The sequence below is a fragment of the Triturus cristatus genome, chromosome 6 (assembly GCF_964204655.1).
Source record: "Triturus cristatus chromosome 6, aTriCri1.1, whole genome shotgun sequence".
Taxonomy (NCBI): domain Eukaryota; kingdom Metazoa; phylum Chordata; class Amphibia; order Caudata; family Salamandridae; genus Triturus; species Triturus cristatus.
Genome location: NC_140589.1, coordinates 1,349,852,130 through 1,349,866,747, shown reverse-complemented (window position 1 = coordinate 1,349,866,747; position 14,618 = coordinate 1,349,852,130). Strand labels below are relative to the sequence as shown.

Genomic DNA, 14,618 nt, shown 5'->3' with positions numbered 1-14,618 from the left:
AATACTGTTACTTTAGATGGTAGAAGGTTGCTTAGTTCTCTTAAGTTCTTAAATGCGACACTTTAAGTCAATGTCCCTTTTAGATGCGACAAACAGGGCAACAAAAGTGTTGCAACGTTGTTGATGCGATGAAGTTTTTAGTGCAAAGAAATAAAGACGTGAAGATCTTCCAGATGCATTACGCTTCTCCGATGTTGCGAGAAGACTCGACGCGTCAGCTACAGCGGCGTCACCCTTTACGCGATGCGACGACAGCGGCCTTTACAGCGGCACTCTTCTCCGACGTTTGCGAGACGCTTCCGTTCGATGCGATGTTGCAGCGGCGACACCCCTTTACGCGATGGGACGACAGCAGCTCCGACGGCGGCACGCTTCTCCGTGGATGCGAGGTGCTTTTCTTGATGCGGTGCAATGCGACAGCTACGATGGCTGCGATTGCGACACGCTTCTTCTTCGATGTGAGACTCTTCTCTTGATGCGGTGCGATGCATCAGCTACGATGGCTGCGATGGCGACATGCTTCTTCGGCGTTGCGAGACACTTCTTGGATGATGCGAGACGCTTCCGCTCGATGCGATGCTGCAGCGGCGATACACTTCACGAGATGCGACGACAGCAGCTCCGACGGCGGCACGCTTCTCCTCCTTGAATCGCGCTTCCAGCTCCTTGCGATACGCAGTCCCTCAGAAGGCCCAACAACAGCAGCAGGCACTTCCAAAGAACTCTGGGGAGCTGGGGGGTGAAGTCTGTTGTTCCTGAGACTTCAACAGGAGGCAAGCTCTATTCCAAGCCCTTGGAGATCTTTTTAAGCACAAGTTGAAATACAGTCTTTTGTAGTCCTTCTCCTCTCCTTCAGCAGCAAGGCAAACACTGCAGGCCAATCCCCCAGGTCAGGGACAGTACTCCTCCTTACAGCTTTCCCAGTTCCTTCTCCTCAGGCAGAGGTTCTTCTTGTCAAGCAGGATCTAATTTCTTTGGAGCAGGGTCCCAATACTTATACCCCTAATTCCTTTGTTCCTCTGGGGTAGAGGGGCCTTTGCCCAGTCCAAACCAGTTCCTGAGCACTTTGTTGACATGACTCTGACTTTCTATTCAGGGTGCAGGGCAGAGACATCAGTCGCTCCACAGGAGGTGGAGCCAGCATTGCCGTGGCAGAGCACAGCCCTATTCAGAGTCCAGGTGCACTCCTCCCACCAATCTGGATGTCAATCTCTCTATTCACCACCAAGCTACCTAGCCCTGCCCCTCTGGGTTTCCCCAGCCCTGTCATTCACACAAACCAGACAGGCAGATACACATCATAGCAGAGGCGGGCTGAAAGGGTTAGGCAAGCAAATACCAACTTTCTAAAAGTGGTATTTGCAAACTCAGAATATTAAAATACACTTTACTAAAATATGTATTTTATCATTCTGAGTTCAGGCATACTAAACTCGAATTTCTACCATGTTCCCTGGGTCTGTTAGGATCATAGGATGTAACAATTCTGACAGCCCATTCTGGCCTATGGGAACAGGTAGCCTTGCAATAGTGAAAAACGAAAATGGCTGTAATTCACTATTAGGACATGCCACACACATCAGGGCTTGTCCTACCTTATGCTTACAATGCACCCTGCCCGTAGGCCTACCATAGGGGTGACTAATATGAAGTTAAGGGAAGGTTTAGGGACTGGGAAGTGGGTGCACTTGCCCAGTCAGCATGACAGTACCAGACTGCACGCAGGTTCTGCAATGGCAGACCTTAGACACATTTTACCAGGCCGCTTCTGTGGGTGGCACAACCAGTGCTGCAAGCCACCAGCAGCATTTGTATTTACAAGCTCTGGGCACTCCTGGTGCACTTTACTGGGGTCTGACAGTAAACCAAATAAGCCAATCATGGAATCCAACCAATATATACATTTTAAATAGGGAGCACTTGCACTGTGGCACTGGTTGGCAGTGGCACAGTGCTCTGAGCAGCTAACACCAGCAAAACACATGAGGCACAGCGACAAAAAGTGGAAGGGAGACTCACGCCAAGGTGCCAGGTCTAACAGGTACCTGTATGCTATTATATAGCTCTGCTCATCTCACCTGGGCCTGGAGATCCTGTGGGCTCCATGCGTCGCTTGGTGGTCCGTTGTACAGTGTTCTATGTTTTTTCCCTGGTGCCATCTTCTTACGGCATGGTCATCCTGCCTGTTTCCTGTTCCACCTCCTTGGAAGGTTTCTTTATCTCCTCTTCAAAAATGGCTCCTACCTGCCCTAACTGTACTAGGTATGCTCCGGTATGGACATGTTCATGCTCCTGGCTTGTTCTGTCTCTGCAGATTTGTATGTTTATACATTTATGTATACGTGCCGGTTGCCTTGGTATTCCTCTCCCTACGTCGCCACCTCTTTTCGGGGCTGCGATGTGTGGGGGAGCTTTTCTGAGTTGTTGCAAGCTGCCCATAGGTTCCTCCTTGCTTCCGCTTACTGGGGTGTTTTCCCAATTTGACAAATGCTCTCTTTTTGGTGTTCGACACTGTACGTGTCTTTTCTGGAGTGTTTGGTCTCGGATTCTGAGGCTCTTTTCAATTGTTAATGCTACGCCTGCGAGACAGCTCTTCTGATGGCAGTTGCCCTTGACTACTGCCTGCAAGTCTATATTGTGGGTTGTTTCTCACTTTGGCTTCATACTGCCCGGTCGGGCACTCTTAAGCTTCTTGTGTAAGCCACTTTAAGGTCTCTGTAGCCGTTTGCCTGCTGCGTGTTTCTACCTGCTTCAGCGGGTTTACAATTGATGCTATTTGCCCCTATTTCCCCTTTTTGGGATTGGGTGTGCACTTGTGTTTCTTGTCCCCCCGGCTATTCCAAATGCATTGCTTCTAGCTCTTGCCTTTGGGCTCTTGGCACCGGCTCCTTCAGCCTTCCTTCTATGGGCTTGTCTGTTAGGCTCTGGTTGCATCGCTTCAGGTTCTTTTTTAACTTGGGTCAGTGTCCTCATCGTGCGCCATTAAGCGAAGAGTGGGCCTTCTTTCTCTCTCTCTTTCTTTGCTCTGGTATCTGGCCCAGGCCGTTCTACCTGCCCTTTTTAGGTGTCGCCGTGGCAGCGCATGCAATAATACGTTTGGAATGCCTTGCTCTTTGAGTTTTTTCCACAGACGATGCCTGTTCACACAATCAAAGGCCAATTTGAAGTCGACAAAACAAAAATACAAAGGCTGTTTGACTAAAAGTGCCTTATCCATTAATACAGATAAAATCAATATATTTGTGGAGGTTCCTAAACCTTTGATAAACCCTGTTTGGTTCAGTGGCAATATCCTTTTATCCTTTACCCAGTCTGTCAAACTGGATAGTAAAAGCCCTGCAAACAATTTTGCATCAGTGTCTTGAAGGGTAATCGGGCGGTAATTCTCCGGTAGTTGCCAATTTTTCTTTTTTTAAATTGGAGATATTAAAGAACCTCTCCATGATTTTGGAACCAGCCCTGTTCGTATGACTTCATTAAATACCTTTGTCAAATATATAGCCCAGAAATCTGGTTCTTCCTTATAAAGAGCAAACGGGATGCCGTTGGGTCCCGGTGCTCCATTTTTTTGCTTCTTTATTAATTTTGCGACTTGGATTTCTGTAATATAAAGTTCTGAGTCACATTCTACATCGGTCTTGACCGTCATTAACTGTTTGTTTTCTTTAATATTTGGTTTGGCTTCCTCAATTTTCACTTCTATAACGGGGTTTAGGATTTTTATAAGATATATGAAGCAGTCATCTTCACTTAAGGAGAATGTGACTACACATTTATTCGGCCTAGTTAATCCATTAATCACTTTCCAAAACTCCCTTGAGTTCGCTTGATTACTGGCATAGAAGATTTTTGCCCACAATTCCTGGTTAACTTTGTTTTTTCATTCCAAATTAATTTCCTCAATTTATTGTTGGCATTTTTTAGTTTTATTTGTATATCTTCATTTTTTGGGAGCTTATTTAGCTGTTTCCTAAGTCACCTACGGGTCCGTCTGATCTTTTTAATTGTGTATGGGGAAATTGATGATAGTATCCTTTTTTTCCCTTTGAACCGTATGATTTTTTTTAACATGAAGAGAGGTATCATACGGTGCAACTATTTTTTTTGTAAAATTTTCCCATTGTTCAATTACAGACCATACAATGCTATCTTTAAAACATGTTTTAATTAGTTATCGTGCCTTTTTCTTCGTACTGTCCATATTATTTGTTTTCCATGTAAGTTTTCTATAGTTAGCAGTGCAGATCTGTCCATGCATGGTTAAGTAATTTTGATGTTTCGAACCTAGCAATTTCACTTGAACTATTTGTTGACTATGGTCGCTTTCAAATACCTTTTTTAGCTGGTAGGAGGTAATTTTGTCAAAGATATTTACAGATACCATAGTATAGTCTATTCTTGATTTATACTGGTGAGACTGAAATGACCACGCTGGGAGTATATCTGACTCAAATCTACCATTTAACATTCTAAGACCCAATGCTTCCATGTCCATCATGAAGTTCCTCCCAATAACATTTTGTTTAGCGTTTTTTGAGTGATCAAGTACTTGTTCTGGGATTAACCATTGGTGATTTTGGGACTGTATAAAGTCATCCCGTATGAGTTGTATTAGCAGATTTATATTAAAATCTCCTGTAACTATAAAATCCATTATTTGGTCCAACAAAAAGATAGTAAGAGCAGCACACGTCTCCTTCTTTGATATCTTTTTAGGTGGTATATATATATTGATTAATATTAGAGTTTTTGGATTATTTTCCTTTCTTATTAAGTAGTTCAACTTCACAGCTTGGAAGTTAGAATTATTCGTGTCTAGCTGCCTATGTTCTACTTTCAGGTCAATCAGTAAAAATATTGCCAGGCCCCCACACGGCCGTCCAAATTTCTAATGTCTTATTGCAGGAACAAAATATCCTTTATATCCTTGTAACATAAAAGGGTACATTTCCTAGGTTTCCTGCAATAATATAATTTGGTAACAATTTGTTAGTTACTCTATTTGAGCATTTTTTTTTTACATAAACTATTTATATTCCATGAACAAATCACTATTGTATTTAATTCATCTGTTATATCTTGTGATTTATTCTGTCATTGTTCGATACTGCCATGTAAAGCCGTCAATATCCATTTCACATTTACTCCTTTATTTTCTTTTATCTTTTCTTTATCTTTTCCTTGATCCACGGACTTTTCTTCATCACAGTTTGTTTTTCCCAGGGGATTTTTTAATATAGAATAGAATAAGTCGTCTTTCATCCCATTTGGTCTTTTCATTGGACTTTCTTCTTTTATGAATGCAGTTGGATACACCTTTGGGGCTGGTTGGCTAATTATTATCCCCCAGCTGTGAAAGACTTCTTGTTCTTGCACGATTTGGTCTGTATTTACGTTAGCAATGTTATTGGTTGCCTGCCATCAAGATTGTAAGAAGCTTGTAAGAAGCTTACACAATCGATATCTTCTGTTGTCAATTTTTCCAATGATGGTATAGATTTAAAAAGTCGAAGAATATTTCCTCTATTCAAGATATCATGATTGCCACGTGAGTCAAATAATGGTGTGAAAGTAATTTGGGAAGGTCTTTTCAGAGTCGACGTTCCTTTCTTTTTTTCCTCCCAAGCTTGATTTTCCTTACATATAATTTGTTTACCTTGACAATTTCTTATGATTACTGTGTCATCCCTTATAAATTTATGCCTGTTATCTTCAGTCGATTCTTTTGATCTCATAAAGTTATTCTCTGTTTCCTCTATCCGTTGTTTATTTGTAGGTAGACTTTCTATTTCTTGTATCAGATTCCAACAAGTTTTTGGTGTATTAGGTGTGTTATTTTGGTTGTGGACGGGCTGCTTTTGTTCTTCCTTTTTGCTAATTTATGAAAAGGAAGATAGAGATCCCGTTTTTTCGATCGGATCGTTTTCGATTTCACACGTAAGGTCTTTTGTTAGTACACATCCATTTCCTTTTAATCTAAATATTTCATTTTTTTCCCCTGGGTTTTCCTCCCCTCTAATTTCAGTACAATGCCTTTTTGAACAGTATGTTCCGTTAGTATACTTGTATATGTGTTTGTAGGGAGGGATTTTAAGTCTGCAAGATGTTTCCCAGACTTTGTAAATATGTCATAATATTTTTAATTTTTTTCCAATAGTTTTGCAGACTGACTTGTTAATACATCAGTCTTTTTTTCCTATTTCTTTTTCTTTTTTTTTTTCTTGTTTTATCGGATCGTCCGGTATTTCTGGTATGGAATGTTTTTAGTGTGTTTTCCTTTTTTGCCTTTTTTCTTGCTTTACGTAATTTTTTTCTTTGTCTCTTTGTTATTTCAAAGGCCATTAGGTCTTCATTATCCTTTCCTATGTCATTCAACTGTACTGGATGATTGAGGCTATTTATTTCTTCTTGTTTCCTCTGCATTGCTTCCGAGTTTGGTTTGTTCACGATATTAGAATCTATTATGTCACCAATTTGTTTATTTTTTTTTTCAACTACTGTTGCCAATCAGTTTTTTTCAATGCAATCTGTCTCCGCTTTTTGATTTTCATGTTTTTTTCGCACAACGTCTTTAATATCTACTAATATGCTGTTTACTACATCCGGAATAGTTGCCAGTTTATTTATTATAGGTGCACATGTGCAGTCGAAGTAATTTGAGGCTGCTTCTTTTTGAGCTTTATTTATTAAGTTATTAAACTCAGCTAATTTGTGATCAATTCCGGTGACTGCATTAACCATAACTCCAAGTATTTCAATTTGGGTATCCATTTTATTTGATTGATATGTCAATGCTTCTAGAGTTAGTATTGATGTATGATAAAATATATCCCATAAAGATCCTAGATCTTGATTACCTGTATTTTTAAAACCTTGATTATTAGGTACCTCATTTTTTCTGATATGAGTGTTTATGCCATCCTGGCAAGTTTCATGATTTTCTGTTTGAGTTTTTGCTTTAACCAAATTATTATATTTATCAATGTATTCAGTTTTTACCACCATTTGCTCATTGCCTCCTCTGTTTTTATTAATCGCTTTTTTTGATTGATTGGGAGTGTCACACTCTTGTTTTTCATAAGTCAATTCCACATTTCTTTCTCCACTCTTTCTTAATGGCGTATTTGTCACAAATGCCAAATTTAAAGTCTCCATAATTGGGGGTTGCGTTTCTTGGATGACTTCGTTGTCATTATTAAGTGTGAGATTATGGCTACTATGTAATGTGTTGTCGTTGGCTGGTTCATTTTTTTTCCTTATTTCAACTTTAATTTCTAATGGTAATGGGACCCGTTGTAATCATAGGGATCATAGGCTTATCAAGCTGTGGTAGATCTTTTATCCGAATTTTCATCCCTTCTGTATCCGAGTCCCTCTCTTCTGTTTGGAATAGCAATACTGGGTTGTCCAAATCCATTTGTTGTTCAATTGTTTGACCCTCTAATTCCTTATTTTGTGCATTACTAACATAGTCGCACTCACACTCTATATCAACTACTGGTATATTTCTTTCCAAGATGTTAGTTGGTTTAATTGGTGTCTGTAATAGTTTTACTTCTAAATTTGATTCCATTGACATAAGTGCTCCTGTTGGGTCTTTCATAAAATCACATTTCTGTGGTATTTTTATAGATTTTTTGAACATCCGTGCTATTGGAGATATTAAAGTTTGACTTGGTCCTTTTAACTGTGCTTTAGTTTTTTTTAACACATTAGGTGCTTGCATTTTACGTACTTGTCTAGTGGGAGGGCCCAGTGATCTTTCCTTTCCTGAGCGCATTCCAAATAATTTACCTTGTTTGTTTTGTATTGTGGTCAGTTATGCCTTAGTATTTTATAAGGTTAGTATATTGTAGTTATATGCTGGAATCAGCGTATTTGTCACGATACAATTATTAAATATTTTCTTGAAAAGACAATAATAGGTTAACATCAGCACACGGTCTATTCTACCCTCATATCATTAACTTTATAACCACATCCACCTTAATGATGAATCCCAGCCTCTGCTAATATAATATATACACACAGGGAATAATTGCAATTGTCGGCACAGGGACAGAATATAGTGTCCTCCTTGATGTTCCTATATATATTTATATATCCAAGATGGAAAAAGAAATTCCTAGGAATATTTGGAAATGCCTGTAGGACCGTTGACAACAACAAAAAGAAAAAAAGAAAAAGGAAAAAGTTATAGAATGTTCAAAAATCTCCTCTCTATTCCTGGTCCTGCACCAAATTAGAGAGGGAGATGCCTTGGAAATGCCAGCGGGGCACCTTTTAACTGCAACCCGCCGAGGGGGGCCAAAATTACTATGTTTATCACTCTCACGCAGGTTCAGGTTCAGTAGTCTAACACACAGGCTTTACTGGGAAGGCAGGCAGTCATATAGATATCAATGATGGTCAATAAATAATTTAAAAAGACAGCTACAGACCTCTCTCGTTTAGTTTCTTGAGTGTTCACGGGAGGCTCCTCGCACCGCTCGGGAATTGCTGCTCCTTGGACCATAAACCGTACCTAATACCTAGTAACTGCCGCCAATTGCCGCTGCCGTTGCCATTGCTGTAACCATTTCACAAATATGCTGCAGGGAGTTCCATATGGTCTCGGACTGGTCGCGGACTGGTCGCGGACTGAGAGGCAGGGAGTTCCATATGGTCTCGGACTGGCCGCGGACTGAGAGGCCCCCCGAGCTCGGCTCACTCGGCTCGGCTCCCTCAACTCACTACTATTGGGCAGCAGGTAGCAAGCAAGCAAGCAAGCGAGCACAAGCCTCCCCTGCCACAAAGCCCGAACCTCTACCGCCGAAACCGCCAATGCTGCGGCCGCCTGTAACGCCGCCTCTCTTGCTCCGCTGTTTCCGTCGCTATTGGCAAAGTCAATGGATCTGGCTAAACACTTATAAGGCCCCAAAGGCGAGACCTATTGGCTATGCCAATGCTTGTTAATACGGGTATGGTGTAGCGCCATTCTGGCATTTTTAGGCTATCTACCTTCCCGTTATTTCTGCTCTTCCGAGCTGCTTGGGTTCCTGTCGGGCTGTTCCACCACAGCCTCCCCCCTTTATCCGTCACTCTGTTGCCGGATCGGATGCTTGGCGCTGTCTTTTGATCTGTCGCAGACCCACCTCCCCTTTGGGGTATGGCTGTGGTATCTATTCTAAGTTAAGGAATCTGTGGCTAGATGTCTCTTTCAGATGTGTGAGTTACTTACCTTCGGTAACAATGTATCTGGTAGAGACGTTTTCTAGCCGCAGATTCCTTAACACCCACCCAGCCTCCCCGTTCTGCGAGGACCTTGCCAAGTGGGGTTCTCTGCTGGCTCCCCTGTTACAGTTGGCATTGTTTTTTTCTCTCATGGGTGCTCACATGGTTGCGTTCCTTTGAGATTTGCCATAATACCATTGACTCCCTCTGAGGGGTTTCTGTCACAATAATACCGTTGCCTCCCTCTCAAGGGTTTCTTATCTGTAAAATTAGGCCTTTTAGATCGTCCTTCACCAGGAGATTCCTCTTCATTTTCTTCTTCTCCTGCTGTCTTTCTGCCTTCTCTGTTGGCTCTGGGTTCTGGGCTCCTCTGGGGTAGTCTTCTTTGGAGCTCTGTTCGCCTCTGTTTCAGACCTCCGTTACTACAGGGGCAGTGCCAGATTTTTCATTCCTGCGGTGGACTGTTGTTCTCTCTGTGAAGAAGGGTGACATACCCTGAAACCAGTCCCAGGATGCTTGTTTACGGTACTGGGAGGACCTGGCCTGGCAGTTCGGTCTGGACTGTTCCCATGGGGCACAGGGTCAAGACTGATTTGCATATGGCTGGGTCCAAACTGGGGTGGGGTAGTGGGCAAAAGAACAATGGATTTAACCCAGATCTTTGAAATGGGGGAGAATGTTTGAATTGTCAGCATTCCGTCCATCATTTATTTGCTGTGACACCGTTCTTGCTGGACGGCACAGTTCTACATGGTACTATTTTTGTCTGTTATTCTGCATGGTACTAACAGTCTATTTTTGTCTGTTGAGATGTTCTTCCCTTCCCTTACACTAGGGAAGGGTCTTTGCTTAGCTTGCGAGGTTCTTTCTCACAGCTTTTTCACCTATATGTAGGTAGTGTCTAATTCTGTCTTTTACAATGGTGTCTTGCACCATCCTCCCTATTTATTCATGGATTTTCATCCATCGCACACTGTTCCCATACTTTCACAGTTTTTTTATTGGTGGCTCCGTGTTGTGTTGCGGAAAAGTTTCTCCGAAGAAAACTGACGTCAGCACGCCGGGAGGGACATCTGTCGGGAACAGGAATTACAAGTTTTAAAGCCCAAAGGCATCGCACACTGTTACCCGACGCGAAGAGTCGACAAGGCCCAAAAACAGACCAGAGGAACCGCTCAATCCGGATCCGCATTGCACGTGGAAAAGAAGGAAACTAATGTCAGCGTGCCGGGAGGGACTTATATGACCTCGCTCACATATGTGGACGACAACAGGGCGGGGTCATGTGGCGCCGTCCCCCGGAGCGCAGAGGTGCTGCTGCAAAGTTTTTTCCAGATCCAGTCTCACGCCTGGGGATATTCTAAGTTAAGGAATCTGCGGCTAGACAACGTCTCTACCAGATACATCATTACCAAAGGTAAGTAACTCTTACTTCAATGAACCTCCGCATCGGCTACTTATGGCTCTCTTGATACACAGACTAGGGCGCATATTTATGACCTTGTTTACGTCACGTTTGCACCACGCAACAAAGTACATGTGCGGCGCAAACTTTAAGTGATATTTATGAAACCAAGCAAGGCCACTTTGAGTGTCTTTATAAATCTGGAGTGAAGCAGAGGGCAGCAGTTATCAAATCTGCATAAAAGAGTCTTGAAAATGAAGTATGTTGAGTTGCTTCATATTTTTGTTAGAGAGTGAAGGTAGAAACTGACGTAGAGTTCTAAAACTCTATTCTGGTTGTGGGTGCTCACAGGCTTATCAAACAAAAAATATATAAAAGACCTTTAGAAATATGAAGGCAAATGGTCATTTGTTCAAAGTTTCCCTCTGGAGATGCCCTATAAACAGAATAGGCGAGTTGGTGTACCCAGTGGAACTTATAATATGATGACCACTAGTGGATATCTACAGTTAGTCCCGAATTGAAATAAGACAAATATGGAAAATGCAGGTACAAAGAGGAGTAGACCAGTCTAATGGTACAAGAGATGTAAAGAGGCTCATATTTACCAAAATATATTGCAGTATGAAAACGGAACACATGGATTATGTAGATCCCAAAGCCCCAAACATATAGTACATTATCGGCAAAAGTGTGAGACAATCCAAGGTTAGGTGGAGAGACCAGATGACTTTTGAGGGGACCTGGTATATTAAATACTATAACCCTCAGGTGTCCCCGCCTATAGGAAATAGTGCATTTCCCCATCCGTGTTGTGCCCCAGACTGGTTGCTCTCAGACGGCAGATCCATTTGGATTCTTTTTGTCTCAGCAACAGATCCCTGTTGCCGCCTCTCTTTGGTTTCGGAACATGTTCAATGGCGTGAAACCAAAATTCCAAATCCTCAGGATGTTCCCTAGCATAATGGTTGGTAATTGGGTATCTAATGTCTTTGGTTTTTCTTGCCCTCCTGTGTTCCTGAATCCTAAGTTTTAAGCTACGGATAGTACTCCCGACGTAGATTATGCCGCATCTACATCCCAAAACATACACCACATAGGTCGTATTGCAGTTTATGAAGTTTTCAATCACAAACTGTCTCGAGCTGTTATAGCAGAAAGCAACTGTTTTGTTCCTGCCCAAAGGGCAGACATTGCACATTCCGCAGGTGAAGAATCCTTTTGGTTTGTCTGGTAACCATGTTTGTGTTTTTTGATGAGAGGTTACGTAGCTGGGACAGAGTGATCTTTTTAAGGAGGTACCCTTTCTGTATGTGATAGATGGTTTGTTATTAATCACATCTCTTAAACCTGGAACTCCCATTAAAAGATGCCAGTGTTTTCTGAAGATGTTAAAAATAGTATTACTATGGGAGGTATACTGGGTTATAAACCTAACTTTTGTGTCAGTAACAGGCCTTTTTTGTTTATCCTGTAGTGTCGTGTTCCTATTCATCTTACTGACCCTAAGTTCAGCTCTATCCAAAGTGGCCCGATCATATCCCCTTTTTGAGAATCTGTTCTTAGTGTCTCCAATCTGTGCATGGAACATGTCTTCCTCGCTGCAATTTCGTCTGACCCTCACCATTTCGCCAAAGGCCAAAGGCCAAAGACTACCTAAGATGGCGGCCCCTGAAAAACTTACATCGCCCTGACCCAATTGCACACAGTTTGCTCGGGTCTCGAGGACGAGTGTGCAAAGGGTCAATGAACCTCCGCAGCGGCTATTAATGCCTGTCTTGATACACATACTGAGGGGCAAATTTATGACCTGGTTTGAGCCATGTTTGTACCACGCAATATGGAACATGTGTGGCGCAAATCTTAAGTGATATTTATGAAACTACGCAAGGCCACTTTGTGATGGCCCTAAGTGGCTTTATCAATATGGAGTGAAGCAGAGAGCAGCAGTTATCAAATCTGCATAAAAGAGTCTTGAAAATGAAGTCTGTTGCGTCGCTTGATATTTTTCTTAGAGAGTGAAGGTAGAAACTAACTAAGAGCTGTAAAACTCTAATTTAATAGTGGGTGCGCACAGACTTATTTTTCGAATAGGTAGTGTGCTGATGTGGTTACATTTTAAGACTCTGGGGTTGTTTGATATTTTGCTGTTCCACTAAATATGCTTTGCTACATTAAACGTTTAGTTTTAGATTTTAGTTATTGGGTTCATTACAACTTTGTGAAATATTGTAAACTGGATCAAGTCTCTAGTGTTTGCTAAGCAGTAAACAATTATTTACCTGAAATCATAATGGAACATACGGTTAGAGGTTCTGCTAATGAGTACAAGTAATACTACAGGACATTTGAATACACTTTATCACTGTACATTTTTATTCTTTTTTCAGAGACTTTAAAATTGCCGCCTATCTTGCTCCGGTCTTGCTCCGCTGTTTCCGCCGCTTCTGGAACTGCAACTGCCTCCGCTCCACAGCGCGTCAGCATGTCAGACCCTCTCAATCAATTGTCAACCAGCTGTGTATCCCGAGTACATAGCAGCTCTCCAGCATTGGCAAAGTCAATGGCTCTGGCTAAACACTTATAAGGCCCCAAAGGTGAGACCTATTGGCTATGCCAATGCTTGTTAATACGGGTTTGGTGTAGCGCCATTCTGGCATTTTAGGATATCTACCATCCCTTTTTTTCTGCTTTTCCGAGCTGCTTGGGTTGCTGTCGGGCTGTTCCACCACAGCCTCCCCCCTTTATCTGTCACTCTGTTGCCGGATCGGATGCTTGGCGCTGTCTTTTGATCTGTCGCAGATCCACCTCCCCTTTGGGGTATGGCTGTGGTATCTATTCTAAGTTAAGGAATCTGCGGCTAGATGTCTCTTTCAGATGTACGAGTTACTTACCTTCTGTAACAATGTATCTGGTAGAGACGTTTTCTAGCCGCAGATTCCTTAACACCCACCCAGCCTCCCCGTTCTGCGAGGACCTTGCCAAGTGGGGTTCTCCGCTGGCTCCCCTGTTACAGTTGGCATCGGTTTTTTTCTCTCATGGGTGCTCACATGGTTGCGTCCCTTTGAGATTTGCCATAATACCATTGACTCCCTCTCAGGGGTTTCTGTCACAATAATACCGTTGCCTCCCTCTCAAGGGTTTCTTATCTATAAAATTAGGCCTTTTAGATTGTCCTTCACCAGGAGAGTCCTCTTCATTTTCTTCTTTTCCTGCTGTCTTTCCGCCTTCTCTGTTGGCTCAGGGTTCTGGGCTCCTCTGGGGTAGTATTCTTTGGAACTCTGTTCGCCTCTGTTTCAGACCTCCGTTACTGCAGGGGCAGTGCCATATTTTTCATTCCTACGGTGGACTGCTGTTCTCTCTGTGCTCCGTGAAGAAGGGTGACATACCCTGAAACCAGTCCCAGGATGCTTGTTTACGGTACAGGGAGGACCTGGCCTGGCAGTTCGGTCTGGACTGTTTCTATGAGGCACAGGGTCAAGACTGATTTGCACATGGCTGGGTCCAAACTGGGGTGGCATAGTGGGCAAAAGAACAATGTATTTAACCCAGATCTTTTGACTGGGGGAGAATGTTTGAATTGTCAGCATTCCGTCCATCATTTATTTGCTGTGACACCGTTCTTGCCGGACGGCACAGTTCTACATGGTACTGACAGTCTATTTTTGTCTGTTATTCTGCATGGTACTAACAGTCTATTTTTGTCTGTTGAGATGTTCTTCCCTTCTTACACTAGGGAAGGGTCTTTGCTTAGCTTGCAAGGTTCTTTCTCACAGCTTTTTCACCTATATGTAGGTAGTGTCTAATTCCGTCTTTTACAATGGTGTCTTGCACCATCCTCCTTATTTATTCACGGATTTTCATCCATCGCACACTGTTCCCATACTTTCACAGTTTTTTTCTTGGTAGCTCCGCGTTGTGTTGCGGAAAAGTTTTTACGAAGAAAACTGACGTCAGCGCGCTGGGAGGGACATCTGTCGCGAACAGGAATTACAAGTTT

The 14,618-nt window shown here is 42.5% G+C and overlaps 1 protein-coding gene across 1 annotated transcript in view; it reads left to right on the top strand.

Annotated features, from left to right (window-relative positions):
* The window catches only part of LOC146821407 (uncharacterized), a 1,203,178-nt gene that overhangs the window by 961,152 nt on the left and 227,408 nt on the right, over positions 1–14,618 (top strand). The window lies entirely within an intron of this gene.